Below are 25,265 nucleotides of genomic sequence, written 5' to 3'. Positions count from 1 at the left end.
TGTTGATAGGGAACCAGCAACTTTATTAAATTCCTTAAAGTGTTATTAACAATTCAGGCAACAGCTGCAGTATTTACATTAGGTGATTAGTTTTGAACCTTATGGGTTCATTTTCAAGCCTACTGAGACTGCACTGACAGTGCCTGATTTTAATAACAAACATCAAAGTGGCAACATGTGCTTCATAAATGTTTGCAGAATGAATACCATAATCCAAACTGATTTTGACTTAGTAAGAGGCAAGTGTGGATTGTGGCAGTCATTCTGCAAACATTTATAAAGCACCTATTGTGACCTTGATGTTTATTATAAAAATCAGGCACTCTTAGTGCAGCCTCAGTATAACAGGCTTGAAAATGAGCATGTAAGGTTCAAAACTAGTCACCTGCTGACAGAATTGTTAATAAACATTTTAAGGAACAACAATCATATCTCAGTTTTATGTCACAATAATACATTTGTCTTAGCTCTACCAAATTGTTTAAAATACTTCAAACAACACTAAGTACACCCAAGTCACAAAATTTGTTTTTCATATGGGCTTGCAAATGGGATATAACCATGCCATGCTATATCACCATAGAAAGAAAACAACATATCAAAAGGTAAGCCAAGAAAATTGTTATTCAGGAATGGAACAGGCTATGAGCAATGTCAAGCTTCTGACTCATTTTCTGTATCTCATGTTTTTCCTATTTCCAGGTAAGTTTTTGCCATTCAGCTAGACTGTTAGTTAGTTAATCCAACAGATCATATTCACAATAAACATTATGATATGTGACATATTCACAGAACAAACACAAAAACGCCAGGTTGTAACATCAACAATGTTAGGAAAAGGGTAGATTGCTACTCATTATAAAGACGACACATTGAGTTGCAGACATACACAATGAAAAGACTGTTTACTCTTTAGCATTCTGCCAACATCTTTTTCAACAAGCACACATTAACACACAAGCAAGCAAACATCATGCACACAGGTTTCAAAGTCTTCACATTACACATCTAGCAGTGATAGAGACTTTTGTTAGAGACAAAACATTTGCTGATGCTTCTGGCAATGCCAGGTATCTTTTGTATTGTCAGGTCTTGGGTGATGATATGGTTTCATTAAAATAGCATGTTCTACAAATCAGGTGTACTGCATACTACCTACCACAGTAAAATGATAAGAGTGATTTTCAATAAGGAAACCTTAAGAATTAGTGTCTCTCAGTGGAGAAAGATATTTTAGAAATGAATAAAACTTTTAATTTTGTTGGGCCTACCTCCTTTCACAGAGAGTAGATGACTGGACTACAGGCAACATGTAACGGATACACACATTGCATTGCGCCTCTACTATGTTGCCTCTCTGGGGCATAACCAGTACAAAAGGATTCCTAGCCCTGTTGGGAAGAGTCAACAAACTTTTTGTCTTTACCATAAATTGCTCCCCATGACCTGGCCTATCCTCCCTAGAAGTTTGATGTAAAAACTTTGAAACACTAGACGAACATCTTTAATCTACATTTGGAAACATTTATGCTATCTGTCAGACATTATATTCCCACGGATAAATTGTCAAACAGTTTTATATTTGCATATCTCACCCTCTTATGTGCTTACGTTAGATGCACTAAATGGTAATGCATACAGATTTTATTTATAGAGTTGTACTTGAGAGTATCTCTGTTACTCTCACACTCAGATGGATTGTTGAAAACAAACAACACCACTTACAAATATTATTCTTTTTCCCTGGTTCTCATCATTTCACTTATCATGATAAAGGAAAAGCTATTAAGTCACAAAAGTAAGAGGTCCTAATGCTTTTGATGACAGAAGAGTGTGAAGTGTATGTATGCAACCTTCCCACCTCCTGTATAAGAGTTGACTTACTTGGGAGTCTGCATTCCTTTTCAAGCGATTGGTTTCCCATTGCTGGGACTTGGAGTCACTTTTCCTTCCATTCCTTTCTTATACACTTAACTCTTTCTTCCTATTTCTGACTGTTTCATTTGTCATGATAATAGAAACATTTTTAAGTTACAAAATATTCAGTTTTGTTGCTTTAATTGTAAGTCTCACAGAATGTTCTACCATTTCCTCTTTAAGTACTTCGTAACTATATGCTCTACTTTTATTAAAGATATTGTAAATACCCAAAGGACTTTTATATGAAGTTACTTGCAAGGGCAGCAGTAGTTTGATGCCAAAGTATCCCAATCAAAGATGCCATACTAATATGTTGTTGGTTTGGTGAAGCATTGTAAAATTCAGTGTTAATCTCTACCTAGATCCAGACAGTAAACTTCAGTTTGCTTGTACAAAAGTTCCCCAATCATACTGAAACCATTGGAGGTGACTTTCATCATTCAACAATAAATTGATAAATTTAGCTAGTTACAGTTCTGTTAGTGGTGTGTGTGTGACAAGAAATATTGTGGAACACTACTAAAAGGCTTCTCTGAAAGCAACCTAGAACAGACAGCTCAGAATCCCACTCATGATGGAAATACATTAGATTTAATGGCAACAAAAATACATGACTCTTTGAGATGTCCACATCAGAACTGGTATCAATGACCATGAGGAAGTTGCAGCAAAAAAAAAAAAAAAAAAAAAAAAAAAAAAAAAAAAAAAAAAAAAAAAAGCCAAAGTACAAAGGGCAACCAAAACAAGTAGAAAGCTCTGTATGTTCAGTAAACTATGTAAATACGTAGTGTAATATTTCAAAGAGGAAATTGAAACTTTCAGCTCAGGACAGAAACTTCTGAAGAAACAGAGATTACTGCATAACAGGTGTAAAAATAAGTATACAGCTGTAGATAGAGGCATGCTGAATGAAACTCATTTGTCTACCTAAACAGCAATGTGTGAAGGCTTCAATGACTACCTTTGCAGAATACTGCTGAAAGACACCAAGTACCCAATCATTCACAGATGAGACAGGAACTGAAATTGAGGGAAGCAAAGCAAAACCAGAAATGCTTAACTTTATTCTCGAATCTTCTTTTACAAAGGAAACCCCATGAGCAGTGCCTTGATTTAATTCTTGTACCACTGAAAAGATGAGCAAAATAGGTGTTATTATCAGTGGTGTTGAGAAACAGCTGAAATTTTTCTAAATTTTTTCTCACTTACATATTTAATTTCAAATATTTAACACACTCACTGATTTGTACAGTATTTACAAATTTAAAGTTGCTATATAGGGAAGCTCAGTTCTTTAAAGAATCAGGGGTTACAGGTTACCTACTATCTGTAAAGAAGTGCTGCAGTGTTAACATCCACTTACATCCCATAGAGATGGGTATGAAAAGAGTGTGACATTGAAGCAAAACTTAGGAATACATGGAGCAATTTCAATCAAATTTGTTAAGTACTTAACTCATTGTCTGTCTGGAATAATTTACCCAGGCCATAGGGCAGGCGTGTTATTTATTTATTTACACATCTAGTTCCATAGGACCAAATTGAAGAGCAAATCTCCAAGGTCACAGAATGCGTCAGTACACGAAATTACAACATAAAAGTAATAACAGGTAAAATAAAATGTTTATGAACACAAAAAATATCAAGCCATAAGTTTAAGTAAATGCTATCAGCAATATAACACAAGAATCAGTTTAATTTTTCAAGGAAGTCCTCAACAGATTACAAGGGGTGACCCATGAGGAAACTCTTCAGTTTCAATTTGAAAGCACATGGATTACTGCTAATATTTTTTAATTTTTGTCGTAGCTTATTGAAAATGGATAGCAGCAGTATACTGCACACTTTTCTGCACAAGAGCTAAGGAAGGGCGATCCAAATGCAGATTGGATTTCTGCTGAGTATTAACTGCGTGAAAACTGCTAACTCTTGGGAATAAGCTGATATTGTTAACAAGAAATGACAGTAAAGTATATATATATATATATATATGAATATAATGGAAGGAAACATTCCACGTGGGAAAAATTATATATAAAAGCAAAGATGAGGTGACTTACCGAACAAAAGCGCTGGCAGGTCGATAGACACACAAACAAACACAAACATACACACAAAATTCAAGCTTTCGCAACAAACTGTTGCCTCATCAGGAAAGAGGGAAGGAGAGGGGAAGACGAAAGGAAGTGGGTTTTAAGGGAAAGGGTAAGGAGTCATTCCAATCCCGGGAGCGGAAAGACTTACCTTAGGGGGAAAAAAGGACAGGTATACACTCGTACACACGCACATATCCATCCACACATACAGACACAAGCAGACATATTTAAAGACAAAGAGTTTGGGCAGTGATGTCAGTCGAGGCAGAAGTGTAGAGGCAAAGAAGTTGTTGAAAGACAGGTGAGGTATGAGTGGCGGCAACTTGAAATTAGCGGAGATTGAGGCCTGGCGGATGACGAGAAGAGAGGATATACTGAAGGGCAAGTTCCCATCTCCGGAGTTCGGATAGGTTGGTGTTGGTGGGAAGTATCCAGATAACCCGGACGGTGTAACACTGTGCCAAGATGTGCTGGCTGTGCACCAAGGCATGTTTAGCCACAGGGTGATCCTCATTACCAACAAACACTGTCTGCCTGTGTCCATTCCTTTCGTCTTCCCCTCTCCTTCCCTCTTTCCTGATGAGGCAACAGTTTGTTGCGAAAGCTTGAATTTTGTGTGTATGTTTGTGTTTGTTTGTGTGTCTATCGACCTGCCAGCGCTTTTGTTCGGTAAGTCACCTCATCTTTGTTTTTTATATATATATATATGTATATATTATTGAGAGCACAATGTCAAAATACCCGGACTAGTGAACAGAGGTCGACAAAAGTTTTGTGAACTTACACCACTTATTGCCCGAACCGCCCATTTGAGCCAAAAATATCCTTTTAGAATGGGAAGAGTTACCCCAAAATATAATACTGTATGACATAAGCAAATGAAAATAAGCAAAGTAGACTACTTTGCTTGTTGAACGATCACTTACTTCTGATACCGTTCAAATAATAAAAATGGCAGCATTAAGTCTTTGAACAAGATCCTGAATGTGGGCTTTCCACAATATTTTACTATCTATCTGAACACCTAGAAATCTGAACTGTTCAGTATCACTAAACATATGCCCATTTTCTTTGTACATAAAAGGCACAACTGCTCACTAAATTAACATTTATTGATAGCTCTTCTTATACAGGAAACTAGTCACAGAAACAATCACACTGTCACCAAACATTACCTGCTGCGGGGTGACCACTTAGTTACTGAAAATGGTCGGTCACATGAGCAACCACTGAAAATGCTGTGCACAATCCACTGCTCAGGTGACCACTGCAATCACTGACATAATCTGTAGCACAAGTGACAACTGAAGACAAAGCACAATCCAATGCTCGGATGACCACTGAAATCACAGCATTTACCATAGCACAGGTGAGCACTGACGACGCTACACAATATGTCATTCAGGTCACCACTGAAATAGTGGCACCATTACAGCACACATACTCTGACCTGCATCTCTGCAGGTGTAGTTATATGTGGGTCCAGTGAAGTTGCAGCAGAGGGAACACATTAGATTTCTGTGCTTCATAATCCTGCTGAGGTACTAAAATTGGGCACAAATTGGGAAGACAGTACAGTTGGTAGGAATTGGATGCCACACTCACAAACTCTATTGTCATAGTCCTGTATTTCTGTTTTTATGTTAGCTGTCCCATCTGTGTACTACCAAAACCACAATGTGGTTGATGCTGTAAGCTTGTAAGTTAACTAAGGCATTAGCAGCACTTTACTGTGACCTGCACTGTAAGTTTGCACATTGGCCCACAGACGGTCGTAATGTAGCTTGCTGAGTTTGGCAATCATGAATAGTAGTCAGCACACAGTCCCCTCCCACCTACCCTCCCTCCTCTGAGAGTAGCAGAGTGTGGAGGCAAATTTAATTGGCAAGCACACTCATTGCCCAGAGCAAGACTGATGGTCATCAATCAGTGGCTGTGCTGACTGGGGAGGTGGTGGTGAGACCACCTGAGGGGGGGTATTAGGATAGCACCAAAGAGGTTGGAGACCACACTTCATCCCTTCAATGCAGACCATTATGCGCATGACAGTGGCCAAATCTGTATGGACCAATGGAGGCTGAGACCTAACTTTAAGATGGATGTTTGCAATATGGAAGTGCAGCTCATCCTGGAAGGCCAGTATGTTAGGGGCAGAAGTAGTAGTAGTGGGCTCGACAAATTCCCCAGGTATCTGAAGTGGCTCATCATATACCAGCTTGGCCACTGAAGCACTGAGATTTGTCTTTAAAGTGGCGCAGAGGGCAGGAAAGACAACCGAGAGTGTAATAATCCATGGTGTGGCATGGAAAAGTAGAGCAGTCTTCAAAGTGTGATGCCATCGCTTGACTATCCCATTGCTTGATGGGTAGTATGTGATGGTGTAATGATGATGAAGGCCACAGAATCAGGAAAGCTCATTGAGTACCTGGGTTTCAAACTGCCTTCCACCATTGGTGGTGAAATGGAGTAGGGAACCAAAGCAATCCATCCACTTCCTCACAAATGCTCATGCCACAGTTTCAGCTGAGATGTCAGAAATTGGTTTTGCCCTGGCCAGTGTGTGAAACAATAAATAATAGTTAATAGATAGTATTATCTGTCAGAGATGGGGAATGGACTGATAATGTCAAAATGGACACGTGTAAACCTCTCGTAACCTCAGGGAAATCACCAACAGGAGCATGAATATGCCGGTGGCCAACATTATTACACTGACAAGCAATGCAGGTGCAGCTGCAGTAGTCTGAGCCACATGCTGTGCCAGGTAACAAGCCTGATACTGGCCTTAATGTGATGGTGGAGCAAGTTATGAATGCTGTTAGTAGTAAGAGTCCAACTCCATATCGATCTCTTGTACTGCATCAAGTACGGCAAAATCAATGCAACTAAATATCCCAGTGACTCATGACAGACAATCAGCAACAACACTGTTTATTCCTGAGATATAGTGAATGTCTGTGCTGACCTGAGAGAAGTAATCCAGTTAGCAGAAATGGCATGGTGGGATATGACTGTTAGTCTGCTGGAAGGCATATGTGATGGGTTTGTGCACAGTAAATATCATAAAGTTCCTAGCTTCCAGTAATGAACAAACATAGTGGTTTGCCTCCTAGACAGCAAGCAGCTCCTTGACATTGGCTCTCCACTGACATTGTGTAGGCATCTTTGAAAAGAAGGCCAATGGTTGCTGTAAGGCTGTACCTAATGCATACTGGCTGGCATTGACTAACATTTCCAGCTGGGCATCACATGCTGAGTGAGCCAGAAGTGCATTGTTGGTAAGGCTGTTCTTGGCAATAGTGAAGGCAACATCCATTTGGTCCATCCAAGAAACAGGATGTTGCCCTTAGTATTGGAATAGCAAGAGCATGTCTCAGTGGCTTCCGAATGGATGCTGTGTTGGGGAGATGATAGCACTAGAAGTTTAAAGTTCATGGGTGCTGAATTTCCCAATTAGCCTGAACTTTTTCAGGGAGGATAGTCATGCCATCTGCACAAATATGGTGACTCATGAACCTCACCTGGGAGGGATCAAAGATGCATTTGTAGGAATAAATGCTAACCCCAAAATAGTTTAGCCATTGAAATGCTCTGGACTGATGTTCACAGCATTGTTGCAGAGAAGAACTAAATACCAGTATACTGAGGTGAAAAAAGTCATGGGATACCTCCTAATACCATGATCGACCTCATTTTTCCTGGCATTGTGCAGAAACTCAACATGGTATGGATTCAATATGTCACTGGAAGCCCCCCTGTAGAAATACTGAGCCATGCTGCCTCTATGACAACCCACAATTGTAAATGTGTTACTGGTGCAGGATTTTGTGCACAAACTGAGCTCTTGATTGTGTCCCATAAATGTTGAAGGGATTCATGTCAGGCAATCTGAATAGCCAAATTATTCCCTCAAACTGTCCAGAATATTCTTCAAACTAACTTCAAACAACTGTGGCCCAGTGAATTGGAATATTGTCATCCATACAATTTCCATTGTTGTTTGAGAACATTAAGTCCATCAATGGCTGCAAATGGTCTGCAGATAGCCAAATATAACCATTTCTGGTCAAAAACCAGTTCCACTGGACCAGAGGAACTAGTTCATTCCATGTAAACACAGCCCACACTATTATGGAGCCCCACCATTACCATTTTGCACAGTGCCTTGTTGACAACTTGGGTCCATGGCTTCACGGGGTCTGTGCGACGTCTGTGCGACGTCAGCTCTTAACAACTGAAATTGGGACTCGCTCAACCAGGCCATGATTTTGCAGTCCTCTATGGTCCAAACAATATGGTCAGGAGCCCAAAAGATGTCTGCGGGCAATGTCGTGCTGTTAGCAAAGGCACTTGAGTTCGTCTGCTGCCACAGCCTATTAATACAAAATTCTACCACACTATCTTAACGGATACATTCATCATATGACTGACATTGATTTCTGTGTTTACTTCATACAGTGTTGCTTGTCTGTTAGCACTGACAACTCTAAACAATCGCTTCTGCTCTTGGTCGTTAAGTGAAGACTGTCAGCCACTGCATTATCCATGGAGAGAGGTAATGCCTAAAATTTGGTGTTCTTAGCACACTCATGACACTGTGGATCTCAGAATACTGAATTCTCTAACAATTTATAAAATGTAATGTCCCATGCATCTGGCTCTAACTACCATTCCGCATTCAAAGTCTGTTGATTCCCATCATGTGGCCATAAATATGGCATAAACCTTTTTTACATCAATTGCCTGAGTACAAATGACAGCTCTGCCATGCACTTCCCTTTTATACCTTGTATACATAATACTACCACTATCTGTATATGTTCATATCGCTATCCCATGACTTTTGTCACATTCATACATAAGGTGAATCACCTAAAATTTGCACCTCAAAATATTGCAGAAATGAAAAATACTACTGATGAAGCTCGCATTGCTAGCCAATCAACAACTCATGCCCTGGTGTTGTTTGACCAAGAAGCACTGATAATATGCTGTAGATGAGAAGTTTGTACATGTTTCTCTTGACTGCTAATTGTGGCTATTTGCAAATGTACTGTATTGATTGGATTACATTTCCAGAATTACAAATAATGGTTTTACCAATTACTGTCTGTGTGACACCTACAATGGTGAGTTGCCAGCTGAAGGTGTTGTGCAACTGCATTGGGTAGACATCATAGGTGACAATGGACAAGCTGTTGGCAGCTGCCATGGATAGATGCATAGGTTGGAATGAGTGTCTATAACACAGTGTATATGCCAACAAGGAAAAAACTTCCAAGATTTTTTCCCAGATTTCCCAGTTAAACACAGAATTTTTCCCTGGGTGAAAATACACTTTTACCTGTGTGAAATTACACTATACACCAGGTGAAAGTACATTTTTTCTGTGTCAAGTGACAGTATACTGTCTCTGGCAGTTGTAAAACTTATCAATCCTTTGAATGTACAACTTTTATACACTGATGTAAAACTTTCCAGCACTTTAGGAAATAACAATGGAGTTTGGGGAGATCTGTGATGTGCAGCAACATGTGCACTGTATATTTTCGCATTACAGAAGTATAAATACGAATTCCATCAAACAAAACACGATAGCTTCCAAAGTACTGAAATAAAGATTGTGCTGAGCAATGTGCTTTTGTCAGCCAATCATTGCTTGTGTCACACGGTCCTACCAGCCAATGACAGCAGGGTCATTCCATCCCAAGTGATCACATTTTTCAAAAGTTTTCCATCCCTCCATTTCTGATTTTGTTTAAATATACCATAGATACGTAGATATCACAGAAATGAATTCATGCAAAATTTGAGCCCATAATACCCACCATGTTGGAAACTATGGTCCCATGTTTGAGAAGCTCTTCAACAAGGGTGTGGTGAAAGCGAGTACACCCCAATGTGTGAACCCTTCTTAACACAAGGAACCTCTTGTTTTCAGATCCTATACAACTTCTGGCCCTGAATTACAAAAACACATTATGGTACTATGAAAAAGACTGCCAAAGTACCTCAAAAAACCTGCAGAGAAAAACATTTGAAGTTTTTTTCCTTTTTGGAGTCAGATATCTCTGGAAGAATAAATGCAAAGGAACTACAACTTGACACATATACTAACAATACCTGTTGCAGGACTCTGTCCGCACATCTTCCTGTCTAATCACTTATTGCGGACCCCAGTCAATCATAATCAACGTGCCATATATAAAACTGCAGAAAGTGACCCAAGTTCAGGTGCAAATATTGCAAAAGGTCATTTCCGAAGTTCGTCTTTTCAGCACACTGGAAAGAGGACTCTTTTCTCCACTAGAAACATCTTGTTGTATCTTAAAGAGTCAATTCAGCAAAGGAATGAAAAGTAATGTTGAAATTCAACTAAAATCATGTGCAACTTGATACAGCTTGCTATTTGCACAGTGCCAGGTGAAGCAACAGTGGTGATTGGCAAACTGATGCCAAGAAATAGAAGAAAATAGAAATCTACATGAAGAACAGTTTATAAATGGCCATAATTAGCTGGAACTGGCAAAAATCACCAATTTTTGCCAATGGGTTTGAATCACATTCAAGTTAACGATGTATCAAGTGATACAACTTCTTTTGTGGCCTCTGTTTATGAATCAACTGACACCAGTGTGGCTTTCATGTCATTTTAAGCCTTATTTCTGGCCTATACACCACCTGCACCTATGACAATCACTGGTGGTTTGGTAATACATGAGAATTTGATGATCAAGAACATGATGGCCTGGTCAATTTCATGCACACTTTTGGTCCAGTTCGATAATTCTGTTGGCTTGAAAGAGATGATAAATGTTGGATTTCTGAACAACACATCATCGTGAATGTTGCAGCCCTTTTAGCACATAGAATAGGACATCAGCATAATTTTCCTGCAGCCATATTGAACAGTACCAAAGAAAAATTAATTCTATGAAGCAGTAATTTTAAATAGCACCAGCTTGTGAACCAGCATGAAGAGACCCACATATCATCTTAGAAACCATGGCAAGAATCCAAACTAAGACTTTGGAACCTTGATAAAGAAACCAATAACGAACATGGCATGGGAAGCAAGGCTAGAAACCCAACTGAAGCTTTGGAACCTCGATCAAGAAGCCAGCAAACACGGCTTGAAACTACAGAAATAAACCCAGATGAGGCTTTGTGAACTTGGTGAAGAAACCACCAAACACGGCCATCTATATGTAACAGGATAAGCAATGTTTGATAATAACATCATTCCCAGGTTGCATTTTCAACCATACTTGGTCACTACCATGATAGGGACAGAAACTGACTAAACTATAGTAATGGTTCTGAAGTGGTTAAGTCATAAAATTGCCATGGTTTGCATGGCTAGTTGGAACTTCAGCATTAATTTACCAGTTGTCATTCTTGCTTGTCTTGAAGTTATAGCTTCAGCAACCTGTACAATGCTGTGATCATAGCATATAGATGACTTTTGTTGAAGTTCAGCCTCATATTTTGTCCCTTTCCTGAACCGACTTTAAGATCCAACAAGGATGCTGCTACTGCAGAAAACTGTGCTCTTTACAACGGTGCTGGAAAAAAGAATTTCTGAAATGACCCTTTTGCAATATTTACATCTGAACTTGGCTCATTTATTGCAATTTTAAATTTGACACCATGTTTGTGATTCAGTATAATTGAAATTAATTGGCTAAGCAGGAAGATATGCTAACAGAATGATGTTCCAGACATTGTCAACAAATGTGACACATTGTAGTTCTTTTGTATTTTTTTTTTTTCCCTGAGATATCTGACCCCAAATATGTGCATTTTTCTCCACAGGTTTTTTGAGTCACTTTAATGCATTACAATGGCTCACAAAATGCTATGTTCTGTCACACTATATTTTTCTGATTGACAGCCCAGTTTCCTACTTGCTTTTGTCTTGTAATAAAAGAGCTTCAATCATTGGGTTTTGTTCATTTTAACACACATTCGTCGAAAAGCCATCCCAACAAAAGGCCAGTTTCTCGTATACTTAAGCTCATGATTTAAAATTTTCCACAGATTCATTTTTAGGGTAGGTCTACACTCATAGCAAATTTCAGGAAAATTGAGGCTCATAGAGCAGGGGCCCATGATCACTTTAGATGGAATGACCCAGCAGATATTCAGAGCATAAGACTCATGATGTAGTCACCCAATAGCAACGTCACAACGTCACTGTTAAGCAGCATAGACACATGAATAGGGAATGTTAATAGTTTAAATTGAGGTACATACAATATAATCAAACAATAGAAACGCCAGGTAAGAACATCAACAATGTAGGAAAGCATAAATTGCTACTTATCGTACAGAAGACATGGTAAGTTGGAGACAAGCACAATAAAAGACACTTATATAATGCTTTCAGCCACAGCCTTCATCAGCAAAGGAGAAACACACACCACTCATACATACATGCAAGCTCACCTCATGCACACACGACCATAAACTCCAGTATCACGGGCCTGAGTGCCATCTCTAGCCTGGGATACTGAGTTGGCAGATATGTGTGCATGTGGTGTCCTTGCTTGTGCGTATGAATGGTGTGTCTACCTCCTTTACTGATGAAGGCTTGGCCGAAAGCTTTATGTAAGGTCTTGTAATTGTGTCTGTCTGCAATTTAACACATCTTCTTTACAGTAAATAGATATCTGTCTTTCCTACATTGTTGATATACATACAGTATAGCTACAAGAAAAGAAAAGCATTCACACTTTTTCATGAGTTGCCTCTTTATAAGTATAGTCAGATAGATTGCGGATAGCAAGAATACTTGACATTTCAGCTAACATAACCATGCAAATTATCTGACTGTCAACATCCTCATGTTTAAATCTAATCTTTATGACCTTTTACATACACTTACAAGAGAAACAAGCCACCTGGCATATAAATTTAACAGCAATACTATGTGATTCATCACTTCAGCCACAAAACAAAGATGTTTTCTTCCCTCATCTACAAGAACATTTCATAGACACACTGTCAGACTTGACCATGTCATTGCAACAACGTGCCATTAAAAAGGACTTTTGCTGTCTATGACAATTTCTAATCAATATTTCAATAAACAAAATCTGTGCGACTAATTAGCCATCTGCCCATATAGGTAGTTTGCATTGTTCCCCAGTTACCTCACATAAATACTGGATTTGTCTATAATGAGTTACTATTGTTATATATTCACTATGGCCCCTTTGGAGGAGTACACACCTCTGTGATAATTTACAACAACAAATCCCTAATGGAGGAATGCTGGCTCCTGTAAAACACTGCTCCATGCAACTGTCGATTCAGGTTTCCACTATTGTGACACTCCAGGTGCCTATGTTCCTTCTCTAACTGGAAACTAACCCATGATTCCTCGTCATGTGAGGTGTATCAGTGTAAATCCTTAGCCATCTTAATCCCAAAAATTTTGCCTTCACAAGCAATGACACTACAAGCCCACTAACACTACAAATTACAATAACATTTTGCTTGACCCCAGACTGATGTAAATAAATGTATTTCACTTTTTTATTTACCCAGCAATCTCAAAGATTTACACTAGTCTATCTATTCCAGCAGTACAAATGTACCATTCAGCTTGAGGAGCTATGGAGGCACTTTTCTCAAGATTTTTCTGAATGGTTTCCACCTCCCTTATTTCACACTCCCTTTTACTTTCATGGCCTGTGCACCCTCAAACATACTCTTACCTTGGGCCAATTTGGGTGCCTTTAAATAATGCTTTTCGATTGCTTTCTTCAGTTTATCTGAAGTCTGGAGAGAAGTTCTTCTCATGTTCCCTTAGATAGTTTGCAATCTCTTATCTTCTTTTTTTTTTTTTCTTTTTTTAAAAAAAAAGCAGATGTCTCAATAGTCAATTCATTTGTTAATGTTATTCATCTTTTTAATCTCCTCCTCAAGACACCTTTGGCTTTGTTTCTATTTTTACTTTTCTTCTACTTCGTCTTCTCTTTTTCCTTCCACATTTTTCCTTATGAGCAATATAATATGCACATGTTTGCTGTCCATACTTAAGGAGTAGTTAGTTGACAGACATGAAAAAATGGGGGTATTGTCCCAAAGAATGCATGATACTCAAGATGCTCCTTCAAAACGTCTCTGACATAGCTGCCTTATCTTCTCCTGTGTGCTTCAAAACTGAGTATCTCCTTTTTGTGACCGCATTTCCATGAGACAATGTTAAAGAAGCCTTAACAAAGTTTTGAAACATTTGGATACTTTCACTCTATGGTTGATGAGTGTCTTTTGAAGATGTGCTGCTGCCAGTAACTGTCAATACCTTTATTATCTAAAATTGCGTGATCTAGTCCTAATTGTAGAACCTTACAATTGTCTAACAAGCAATCTTAGCAGACTCTGAATGGTGTCATTTGATATCGAGCAACATCATTTTTACAATCTTTAACATGTCACTGCAGCTTCCACTCTGAGGTCTAAATACCTAAAAAATTTCAGTGGTGCACTTGATAAGACTCTTTTCCATCACATGTTTGCAAGCTGAGATGTAATGTTTCTGGCATTCTTTAGAAAGCACAACCTGTCATGTTCCTCCAGTTTACTAAGTTCTTTGGTTACTTGCCCCCTAACAACTAGTTGTTCAATAGGAAGCAAAATTTTGTCAAAGCAGAAACCTTGAAAACAGTAGCCAAAAAGGTTTGAAGTAAGTTTTCTATTTCTGTATGCAACATGTGAATCAAAGTTCTTTGGCTTTGAAATTATTCTGAGAATTTACTGAATAATTCTGAAGATGACATTATGAAATAAAGTTCTGCTTTCATGAATGTTTTTCACATAATTCACAAAGGTATTTAGAGTTATATGCTTAAGAAAGTAACATTGAATACCATCCCCATCCCACCCCCTGTTCAAAATCCTGATGGTTAAAGACCTAAGGTAAGCCGCCTTTTGACTGTATGCCTAAAAAATGTGTGATGTGGGTGCTAAACTTAAACTGAATTCTTTCAAATTATTCCCAGTGAACAGGCCAGCTAACAAAGTATGATAAATAATGACCATAAATTTGGATTATTCTACTCCTAAACACTCCAAGGCCTTCAAAAAAGGAATTATCCATAGGAAGGATGTTGCAAGTTCTGATGTTTATAATTTGTGTCTCTCAGGTCTCCTGGGCATCACTATTTAAAAGCCTAAACCATTTTTTTATGGACATTACATCCGTCTAGCCCCAGCACAATCAATTTATTTAGGGAGAAGCTGCCTTAAGAAAGTGCATCACATATTTTCTGATGTAACATTTCACCATCTGCTTTTTCCAATAAAGAAAATTCTTAAGTAATGCATTTCTGTACAGCGCTTACTCTCTGACAAAAATATAATGTTTGTTTGTTATTCGTTTTTATCTTTAACATTGGTAGTTTCATCAAAAGTCAATGTGTAATATGATGAACATGCTTCTTCCAACATTTGTTCCTCAAAATATGGTGCGAGTCCTTCACTTGTTAGGCATCTCATTTTCTTAGATGAAAGTGAAAAATGTTCAGGAACACTATCAGGGAACATAATCTTAAAAACATTATAAATGTCATATATAAAAACAAAGATGAGGTGACTTACCGAACGAAAGCGCTGGCGGGTCAATAGACACACAAACAAACACAAACATACACACAAAATTCAAGCTTTCGCAACAAACTGTTGCCTCATCAGGAAAGAGGGAAGGAGAGGGGAAGACGAAAGGAAGTGGGTTTTAAGGGAGAGGGTAAGGAGTCATTCCAATCCCGGGAGCGGAAAGACTTACCTTTGGAGGAAAAAAGGACAGGTATACACTCGCACACATGCACATATCCATCCACACATACAGACACAAGCAGACATATTTAAAGACAAAGAGTTTGGGCAGTGATGTCAGTCGAGGCAGAAGTGTAGAGGCAAAGAAGTTGTTGAAAGACAGGTGAGGTATGAGTGGCGGCAACTTGAAATTAGCGGAGATTGAGGCCTGGCGGATGACGAGAAGAGAGGATATACTGAAGGGCAAGTTCCCATCTCCGGAGTTCGGATAGGTTGGTGTTGGTGGGAAGTATCCAGATAACCCGGACGGTGTAACACTGTGCCAAGATGTGCTGGCTGTGCACCAAGGCATGTTTAGCCACAGGGTGATCCTCATTACCAACAAACACTGTCTGCCTGTGTCCATTCCTTTCGTCTTCCCCTCTCCTTCCCTCTTTCCTGATGAGGCAACAGTTTGTTGCGAAAGCTTGAATTTTGTGTGTATGTTTGTGTTTGTTTGTGTGTCTATCGACCTGCCAGCGCTTTCGTTCGGTAAGTCACCTCATCTTTGTTTTTATATATAATTTTTCCCACGTGGAATGTTTCCTTCTATTATATTGATAACATTATAAATGTCATTTGACAAATCCATAGAGTAATTGGAATTCACTGATTTCATTCTCCAAATCCATTCAGTGGCATTGAAATGTTGTTGTTGTGGTCTTCAGTCCTGAGACTGGTTTGATGCAGCTCTCCATGCTACTCTATCCTGTGCAAGCTTTTTCATCTCCCAGTACCTACTGCAACCTACATCCTTCTGAATCTGCTTAGTGTATTCATCTCTTGGTCTCCCTCTACGATTTTTACCCTCCACGCTGCCCTCCAATACTAAATTGGTGATCCCTTGATGCCTCAGAACATGTCCTACCAACCGATCCCTTCTTCTGGTCAAGTTGTGCCACAAACTTCTCTTCTCCCCAATCCTATTCAATACTTCCTCATCAGTTACGTGATCTACCCATCTAATCTTCAGCATTCTTCTGTAGCATCACATTTCGAAAGCTTCTATTCTATTCTTGTCCAAACTATTTATCGTCCATGTTTCACTTCCATACATGGCTACACTCCATACGAATACTTTCAGAAATGACTTCCTGACACTTAAATCAATACTGGATGTTAACAAATTTCTCTTCTTCAGAAACGCTTTCCTTGCCATTGCCAGCCTACATTTTATATCCTCTCTACTTCGACCATCATCAGTTATTTTGCTCCCCAAATAGCAAAACTCCTTTACTACTTGAAGCACCTCATTTCCTAATCTAATTCCCTCAGCATCACCCGACTTAATTAGACTACATTCCATTATCCTTGTTTTGCTTTTGTTGATGTTCATCTTATATCCTCCTTTCAAGACACTGTCCATTCCATTCAACTGCTCTTCCAAGTCCTTTGCTGTCTCTGACAGAATTACAATCTCAACGGCGAACCTCAAAGTTTTTATTTCTTCTCCATGAATTTTAATACCTACTCCTAATTTTTCTTTTGTTTCCTTTACTGCTTGCTCAATATACAGATTGAACAACATCGGGGAGAGGCTACAACCCTGTCTTACTCCCTTCCCAACCACTGCTTCCCTTTCATGTCCCTCGACTCTTATAACTGCCATCTGCTTTCTGTATAAATTGTAAATAGCCTTTCGCTCCCTGTATTTTACCCCTGCCACCTTTAGAATTTGAAAGAGAGTATTCCAGTCAACATTGTCAAAAGCTTTCTCTAAGTCTACAAATGCTAGAAACGTAGGTTTGCCTTTCCTTAATCTTTCTTCTAAGATAAGTCGTAAGGTCAGTATTGCCTCACGTGTTCCAGTGTTTCTACGGAATCCAAACTGATCTTCCCCGAGGTTGGCTTCTACTAGTTTTTCCATTCGTCTGTAAAGAATTCGTGTTAGTATTTTGCAGTTGTGACTCATTAAGCTGATAGTTCGGTAATTTTCACATCTGTCAACACCTGCTTTCTTTGGGATTGGAATTATTATATTCTTCTTGAAGTCTGAAGGTATTTCGCCTGTTTCATACATCTTGCTCACCAGATGGTAGAGTTTTGTCAGGACTGGCTCTCCCACGGCCGTCAGTAGTTCCAATGGAATATTGTCTACTCCGGGGGCCTTGTTTCGACTCAGGTCTTTCAGTGCTGTCAAACTCTTCACGCAGTATCGTATCTCCCATTTCATCTTCATCTACATCCTCTTCCATTTCCATAATATTGTCCTCAAGTACATCGCCCTTGTATAGACCCTCTATATACTCCTTCCACCTTTCTGCTTTCCCTTCTTTGCTTAGAACTGGGTTTCCATCTGAGCTCTTGATATTCATACAAGTCGTTCTCTTATCTCCAAAGGTCTCTTTAATTTTCCTGTAGGCGGTATCTATCTTACCCCTAGTGAGATAGGCCTCTACATCCTTACATTTGTGCTCTAGCCATCCCTGCTTAGCCATTTTGCACTTCCTGTCGATCTCATTTTTGAGATGTTTGTATTCCTTTTTGCCTGTTTCACTTACTGCATTTTTATATTTTCTCCTTTCATCAATTAAATTCAATATTTCTTCTGTTACCCAAGGATTTCTACCAGCCTTCGTCTTTTTACCTACTTGATCCTCTGCTGCCTTCACTACTTCATCCCTCAAAGCTACCCATTCTTCTTCTACTGTATTTCTTTCCCCCATTCCTGGCAATTGTTCCCTTATGCTCTCCCTGAAACTCTCTACAACCTCTGGTTCTTTCAGTTTATCCAGGTCCCATCTCCTTAAATTCCCACCTTTTTGCAGTTTCTTCAGTTTTAATCTACAGGTCATAACCAATAGATTGTGGTCAGAGTCCACATCTGCCCCTGGAAATGTCTTACAATTTAAAACCTCGTTCCTAAATCTCTGTCTTACCATTATATAATCTAGCTGATACCTTTTAGTATCTCCAGGGTTTTTCCATGTATACAACCTTCTTTCATGATTCTTGAACCAAGTGTTAGCTATGATTAAGTTATGTTCTGCGCAAGATTCTACCAGGCGGCTTCCTCTTTCATTTCGTAGCCCCAATCCATATTCACCTACTATGTTTCCTTCCCTCCCTTTTCCTACTCTCGAATTCCAGTCACCCATGACTATTAAATTTTCGTCTCCCTTCACTACCTGAATAATTTCTTTTATCTCATCATACATTTCATCAATTTCTTCGTCATCTGCAGAGCTAGTTGGCATATAAACTTGTACTACTGTAGTAGGCATGGGCTTCGTATCTATCTTAGCCACAATAATGTGTTCGCTATGCTGTTTGTAGTAGCTTACCCGTACTCTTATTTTTTTTATTCATTATTAAACCTACACCTGCATTACCCTTATTTGATTTTGTGTTTATAACCCTGTAGTCACCTGACCAGAAGTCTTGTTCCTCCTGCCACCGAACTTCACTAATTCCCACTATATCTAACTTCAACCTATCCATTTCCCTTTTTAAATTTTCTAACCTACCTGTCCGATTAAGGGATCTGACATTCCACGCTCCGATCCGTAGAACGCCAGTATTCTTTCTCCTGATAACGACATTCTCTTGAGTAGTCCCCGCCCGGAGATCCGAATGGGGGACTATTTTACCTCCGGAATATTTTACCCAAGAGGACGCCATCATCATGTAATCATACAGTAAAGCTGCATGCCCTCGGGAAAAATTACGGCTGTAGTTTCCCCTTGCTTTCAGCCGTTCGCAGTACCAGCACAGCAAGGCCGTTTTGGTTATTGTTACAAGGCCAGATCAGTCAATCATCCAGACTGTTGCCCTTGCAACTACTGAAAAGGCTGCTGCCCCTCTTCAGGAAGGCATTGAACTACTGCTGGTATTTAACATCCGAATTGTTGGTACACATACCTATCTTGAACAATGGATCTGATCTTAAAGTTCTAAATGTAACTGATGTGGTCCACATTTAATTTCAAAGTTACACTTACATTTCATTGAAAGTGAGTGGTTAAAACTTGCTCAAAAACCTTTTGCCTCAAAACTAATGGATCAAGAGCACATATTTTTACTAACTTTTTAACCTCTGTGTCTTTTCAAGCTAGTCACTATGAAATTTCAATTCCCCAACTTGAGAAGTTTATTTTCAAAATTTATCAGAGTATTACACCAGCAGTTTTTTTGCAAATAAGACTTGCGCTCTGAGGATTTTGTACAAGCTTAATTATGTATATAGAGAATAATAATAATAATAATAATTTTGTGTGACTCAGTGGCCTGATGAAGGTCTTTCTGTTGAACACCACTTTGATGATTTGTGTGTCTCTAAATTACCCCAGTTATCCAATGAGAGGAAGGGGCCTACAGTTTGACAGGGGGTCCAAACCATGTGTATTTTCTGGCAACTTCTCACACTGTTAAGGTGAAGGCTAGATAAAAACAAAGATTGAAAAATCTGTGTCCAATCGAGATTTGAACCCATGACCTCTCAGTTTTGATGCACCCGTTTTCCCGCTAGACCTGCAGGCCAGACATGTATGACATGTATATAGGTAGCACATACCAAAATATGCATCATATATAGTCATATCTTTTGTTTGCATAGACTTAGAAGCTTCAATTATTTACACTGCCAAGTGAATGTAAACCCTAGTACCTGACATAAATTTCAACTTGATACATGCACTTGTTCCTGAGAAAAAGAATTCTTAACAGCCAGACAACAAATGGAGAGATTACAAAAAAGGTGATATAAGTAGTAAAAATTAACAATTTTCTGATTTTCTCCTTTACTTGTACTGTGAAACCCTGCTTCTTGTCAAATGTGGTGCTATAGGTCTGGAAAGTTTGCTGTAGGTTTTGAAGAGTGAGTTTGCAGATATAGAAATATGTGACATAAATGGTCATCACTTCTGATGTACTGACGTAGAAACTTAAATTTTTTCACATTGGCAAGTGACTATACACCTTAGTATTTGACATTGAGAAGATGTTTGAGATAAAAACCACCCTGAACAGCATTGCACATCCATTAATGATCACAATGTGGAAAAAGTGAAGAAAACGGCTCTGGAAAATCAATGAATCACCATCAGAGAGGTTATGATGTTGGCATAACCTCGCTCCAAAACCACTGTACTTCGAACAAAATGTCACCACATAGACATCACTCAGGAATTGCTGAATGAAGTCAGCAATAATCCAGAACTTCTAAATAAAGTTATAGCAGGTGACAACACATGAGTATACAGGTATGATGTAGAAGCCAAGGCCAATCATCCCAACAGAAACTGCTGACAAAACATGGGTATACAGGTATGATATCAAAACCAAGGCCCAAACACGCCAATAGAAACTGCCTGAAAATCCAAGATCGAAAACAGTTCAACAAGTTCAATCACATGTGAAGTTCCTTCCTAGTGTTTTCTTCAATTACAATGGGATAGTGCATCACAAGTTTCTGCCTGTCTAGTCATATGGTTAATAAGGGATACTGCCTGGATGCCTGGATGTTATACACTGTTTGTGTGAAGCAACATGAAAAAAATGACCAGAATTGTGCAAAACCACTCATGGAAATTGCATCACTATAATGCTCCATCTCACAACTCGATGCATGTTCATTTCTTTTCGGCAAGAAACAAAACAGTTATGTTGCATCAGCCACTGTATTCACTGGACTTCACCCTCCTGCAACTTCTTTCCATTCCTGAGGCATGAAAGGCTCTCATTTTGCCACCACTGGCGAGATAAAAAAACAGGATCACTAAAGAAGCTGGACACCATAATGAAATGTAAGTTCCAGAAATGCTTCCAAGATTGGGAAAAGCTCTGGCACAAGTGTATTTTATCTCAGGGGAATTACTTTGAAGGGGACAAAGCTTATGTTGATGAATAAATAAAGGTTCTTAATATGTAAATTGCAGGTGGATGGGGGAGAAAGGAAAGGAAAGGAAAGGCAAGGGACTCTATTGTGTCAGCTATTTTGCGACTTGATGCGGAATCAGCAGCAATGAGTGAAAATGCGTGTGGACCGAGATTCAAACCTGAGGACTCTTACTTACTAGGCAGCTGCATTAACCACTGTGTCACCCAGACACAGTGTATATCGCAGTTGAGCAGACTATCTTGGCATGTCTCTCGGCTGACCCACACTTTCATGTATCGTGACTTATCTGCAATCCCCATCAGTCTCCTCCCAGCTCGTTGCTTTGACATTCCCACAGGGGGTCAGATGTAACTGTGCATCCACGCAGAAGATGGTGGACTCATTGCCCATTGAGATAAATCAGTTATATGAATGAATGGTGTCTGTTCTTTCAGTCATGTCTGAAAGAACAGGCACCATGCAGAATCCACAACTGTGACACATATTATGTGAATTGCAGGTGGAGGGGGGAGAAAGGGAAGCAAAGGGAAGGGACTATTGATGTCAGCTGCATCTGGACTTTATGTGGAAACACCAGTGATGAGTGAAAATATGTGTTGGACCAGAATTTGAACCCGGGATCTCCTGCTTACTAGGCAGTTGCATTAACCACTGCACCATCTGGACACATTGTTAATCACATACATCCAAAAGAACAGACACCACTCATTCATATAATTGATTTGCTTGGATGGGAAATGAATCCACCAGCTTCTGTGTGGATGAACAATTACATCTGACCTCCAGTGGGAATCTCAAAGCTGAACCCCAGAAGAGGGAATGAATCTTGACACATTAGTTAATCAACAGGGGGCACAGAGTTTGAACCCCATACAGAGACTAAGCAAGAATAAAAACACAACATGCAACCAGCATGAGTGACTAACAATGGAGTACACAACACAGAGTAGCATGCAAGGCTAAGGCCGGTCTGTGGACATTGAAATAAGTCTTAGAACTGCTCGTCCAGGCCTATTGACCTGCGCCAGTGGCTCAGCCATCCTATGCTTCATGCTTGCTTTCATGGTAGCGTTCTGTTCAGTCCACTGCGATACTTGCACCAGGTCCTCTGCCTCCATCTTGATGTCAACTGGTGGGGAAACTAAAGATCCGATCTATGTTTCATATCATATTCTTCAGTTTTGATCCCCTGAACAAGACGGTTTACTATACATTGCGTATCTCATTCTTCCCCCTATGGTTGACTTTATAAACTTTCCCTTTAATGTCCTATACTCTTTATCATCTTGAAGGAACTAGACAAATGTGGTATTGCTTGTGGTTTTCAGAAATCAAACTGGACTTCGTAACACTGCAAAAAAATTACATCGTTCAGAGTACATAAATTTTTTGTAGGAATGACATTAAATAAACTGTAGCAATTTTTTGTTTGTTTGTCTTCTTTTTGTTTTAAATTACTTTCTCTCAGTTTTCAGGCTCTTTAACTGTTTTGATATAGAAAACCAAAGATGGTTACAAGAGTTTATATTCTTACTTTATAAATAGTCCATAATTACTACGTCACATGTGACTATCACTCAGTAATGACAAATTATTATGCTGAACAACTAAAATCAATATTTTTTCTAATTTTCTCTTTCATGAGTTTCTCTTACTTTCACATATGGGTTTGCAAATAAATAAACACCTTGCAACAAAAATTTGGGATCCTATAACCTTCTTTACAGGTGAATGGAAAAACTGATAGAAGCTGAGCTTTGGGAAGATCAGTTTGGATTCTGTAGAAATGTTGAAACACGCAAGGCAATACTGACCCTACGACTTATCTTAGAAGATAGGTTAAGGTAAGGCAAACCTATGTTTCTACCATTTGTAGACTTAGAGAAAGCTTTTTGCAATGTTGACTGGAATACTCTCTTTCAGATTCTGAAGATGGCAGGGGTAAAAGGCAGGGAGCAAATATCTATTTACAATTTGTACGGAAACCAGATGGCAGTCATAAGAATTGAGAGGCATGAAAGGGAAGCACTGTTTGAGAAGGGAGTGAGACAGAGTTGTAGCCTATCCCCAATGTTATTCAATCTGTATATTGAGCAAGCAGTAAAGGAAACAAAAGAAAAATTTGGAGTAGGGATTAAAGTCCATGGAGAAGAAATAAAAACGTTGAGGTTTGCCAACAACATTGTAATTCTGTCAGAGATAGCAAAGGACCTGGAAGAGCAGCTGAATGGAATGGACAGTGTCTTGAAAGTAGGATATAAGATGAAGATCAACAAAAGCAAAATTAGGATAATGGAATGTATTCAAATTAAATCAGGTGATGCTGAGGGAATTAGATTAGGAAATGATACACTTAAAGTAGTAAATGAGTTTTGCTAACTGGGCAGCAAAATAACTGATGATGGTCGAAGTAGAGAGGATATAAAATGTAGACTGGCTATGGCAAGGAAAGCATTTCTGAAGAAGAGAAGTTTGTTAACTCCGAGTATAGATTTAAGTATCAGGAAGTCCTTTCTGAAAGTATTTTTATGGAGTGTAGCTATGTATGGAAGTGAAATATGGATGATAAATAGACAAATAGAGAATAGAACTACAGAAGAATGCTCAAGATTAGATGGGTAGATCACATAATCAATGAGGAGGTACGGAACAGAATTCGGGAGAAGAGGAATTGGTGGCACAACTTGAGAAGAAGAAGGGATCGGTTGGTAGGGCACGTTCTGAGGTATCAAGGGATCACCCATTTAGTACTGGAGGGAAGCGTGGAGAGTAAAAATCATAGAAGGAGACCAAGAGATGAATAAGCTAAGCAGATTCAGAAGGATGTGAGTTGGAGTAGTTATTCAGAGATGAGAAGGCTTGCACAGCATAGAGCAGTGAGAGCTGCATCAAAGCAGTCTCTGGACTGAAAACCATAACAACATCAACATTTTGTCAAATAAGTCCTTCTGCATCACAGTTATTTGAATATATAATTCATATGTTGACTTTCTGATGTGGCATTGAGAGAAAGGATACCACACTGTCGTTACTTGTAAATTCCACAAGTAATAAATTAAGGAAAGACAGTTTTCTGAATATGTTGAAAGAAAGTCAGTGTACATATACTGAAATATGAAATCACAAATATTTACCTATATGGCTCATAAAGGAAACACCTTGGTGTTATCTTCAATATTTGTAGCATGACACCATTATGTGGTGACCATCTTGCAATTAAATGTGCTTATCCTCCCCGAATAAATTCTTATAATAAATTTTCTGTTTTCCTCAGTGATAGGTTTGTTCATACCTTATTTGGTATCTATTTTTATCTAATATACTGTCTTTACATATCTAATATACTGTCTTTACATACCTGAAACACCACCATATGGCATTCAATCTGGCAGTGGGCAATTGCCAAAATGTTTTTACCTGTCAGTATACGAATGTCATTCATTATGTTTGAATGAATATAATCTCAGGCATCCCTTTTACAGTCACATTCATCTGTCTTTAAGCCTTACACTTTCTGTCTGGGGTAAACATAGTACTGAGTATTTCTCTTACCATTTCTGCTCTTTGATACAACTAGGAAAGTAAAGATG

The sequence above is a fragment of the Schistocerca serialis genome, chromosome 6 (assembly GCF_023864345.2).
Source record: "Schistocerca serialis cubense isolate TAMUIC-IGC-003099 chromosome 6, iqSchSeri2.2, whole genome shotgun sequence".
Taxonomy (NCBI): domain Eukaryota; kingdom Metazoa; phylum Arthropoda; class Insecta; order Orthoptera; family Acrididae; genus Schistocerca; species Schistocerca serialis.
Note: the sequence above shows the minus strand (reverse complement) of the source record.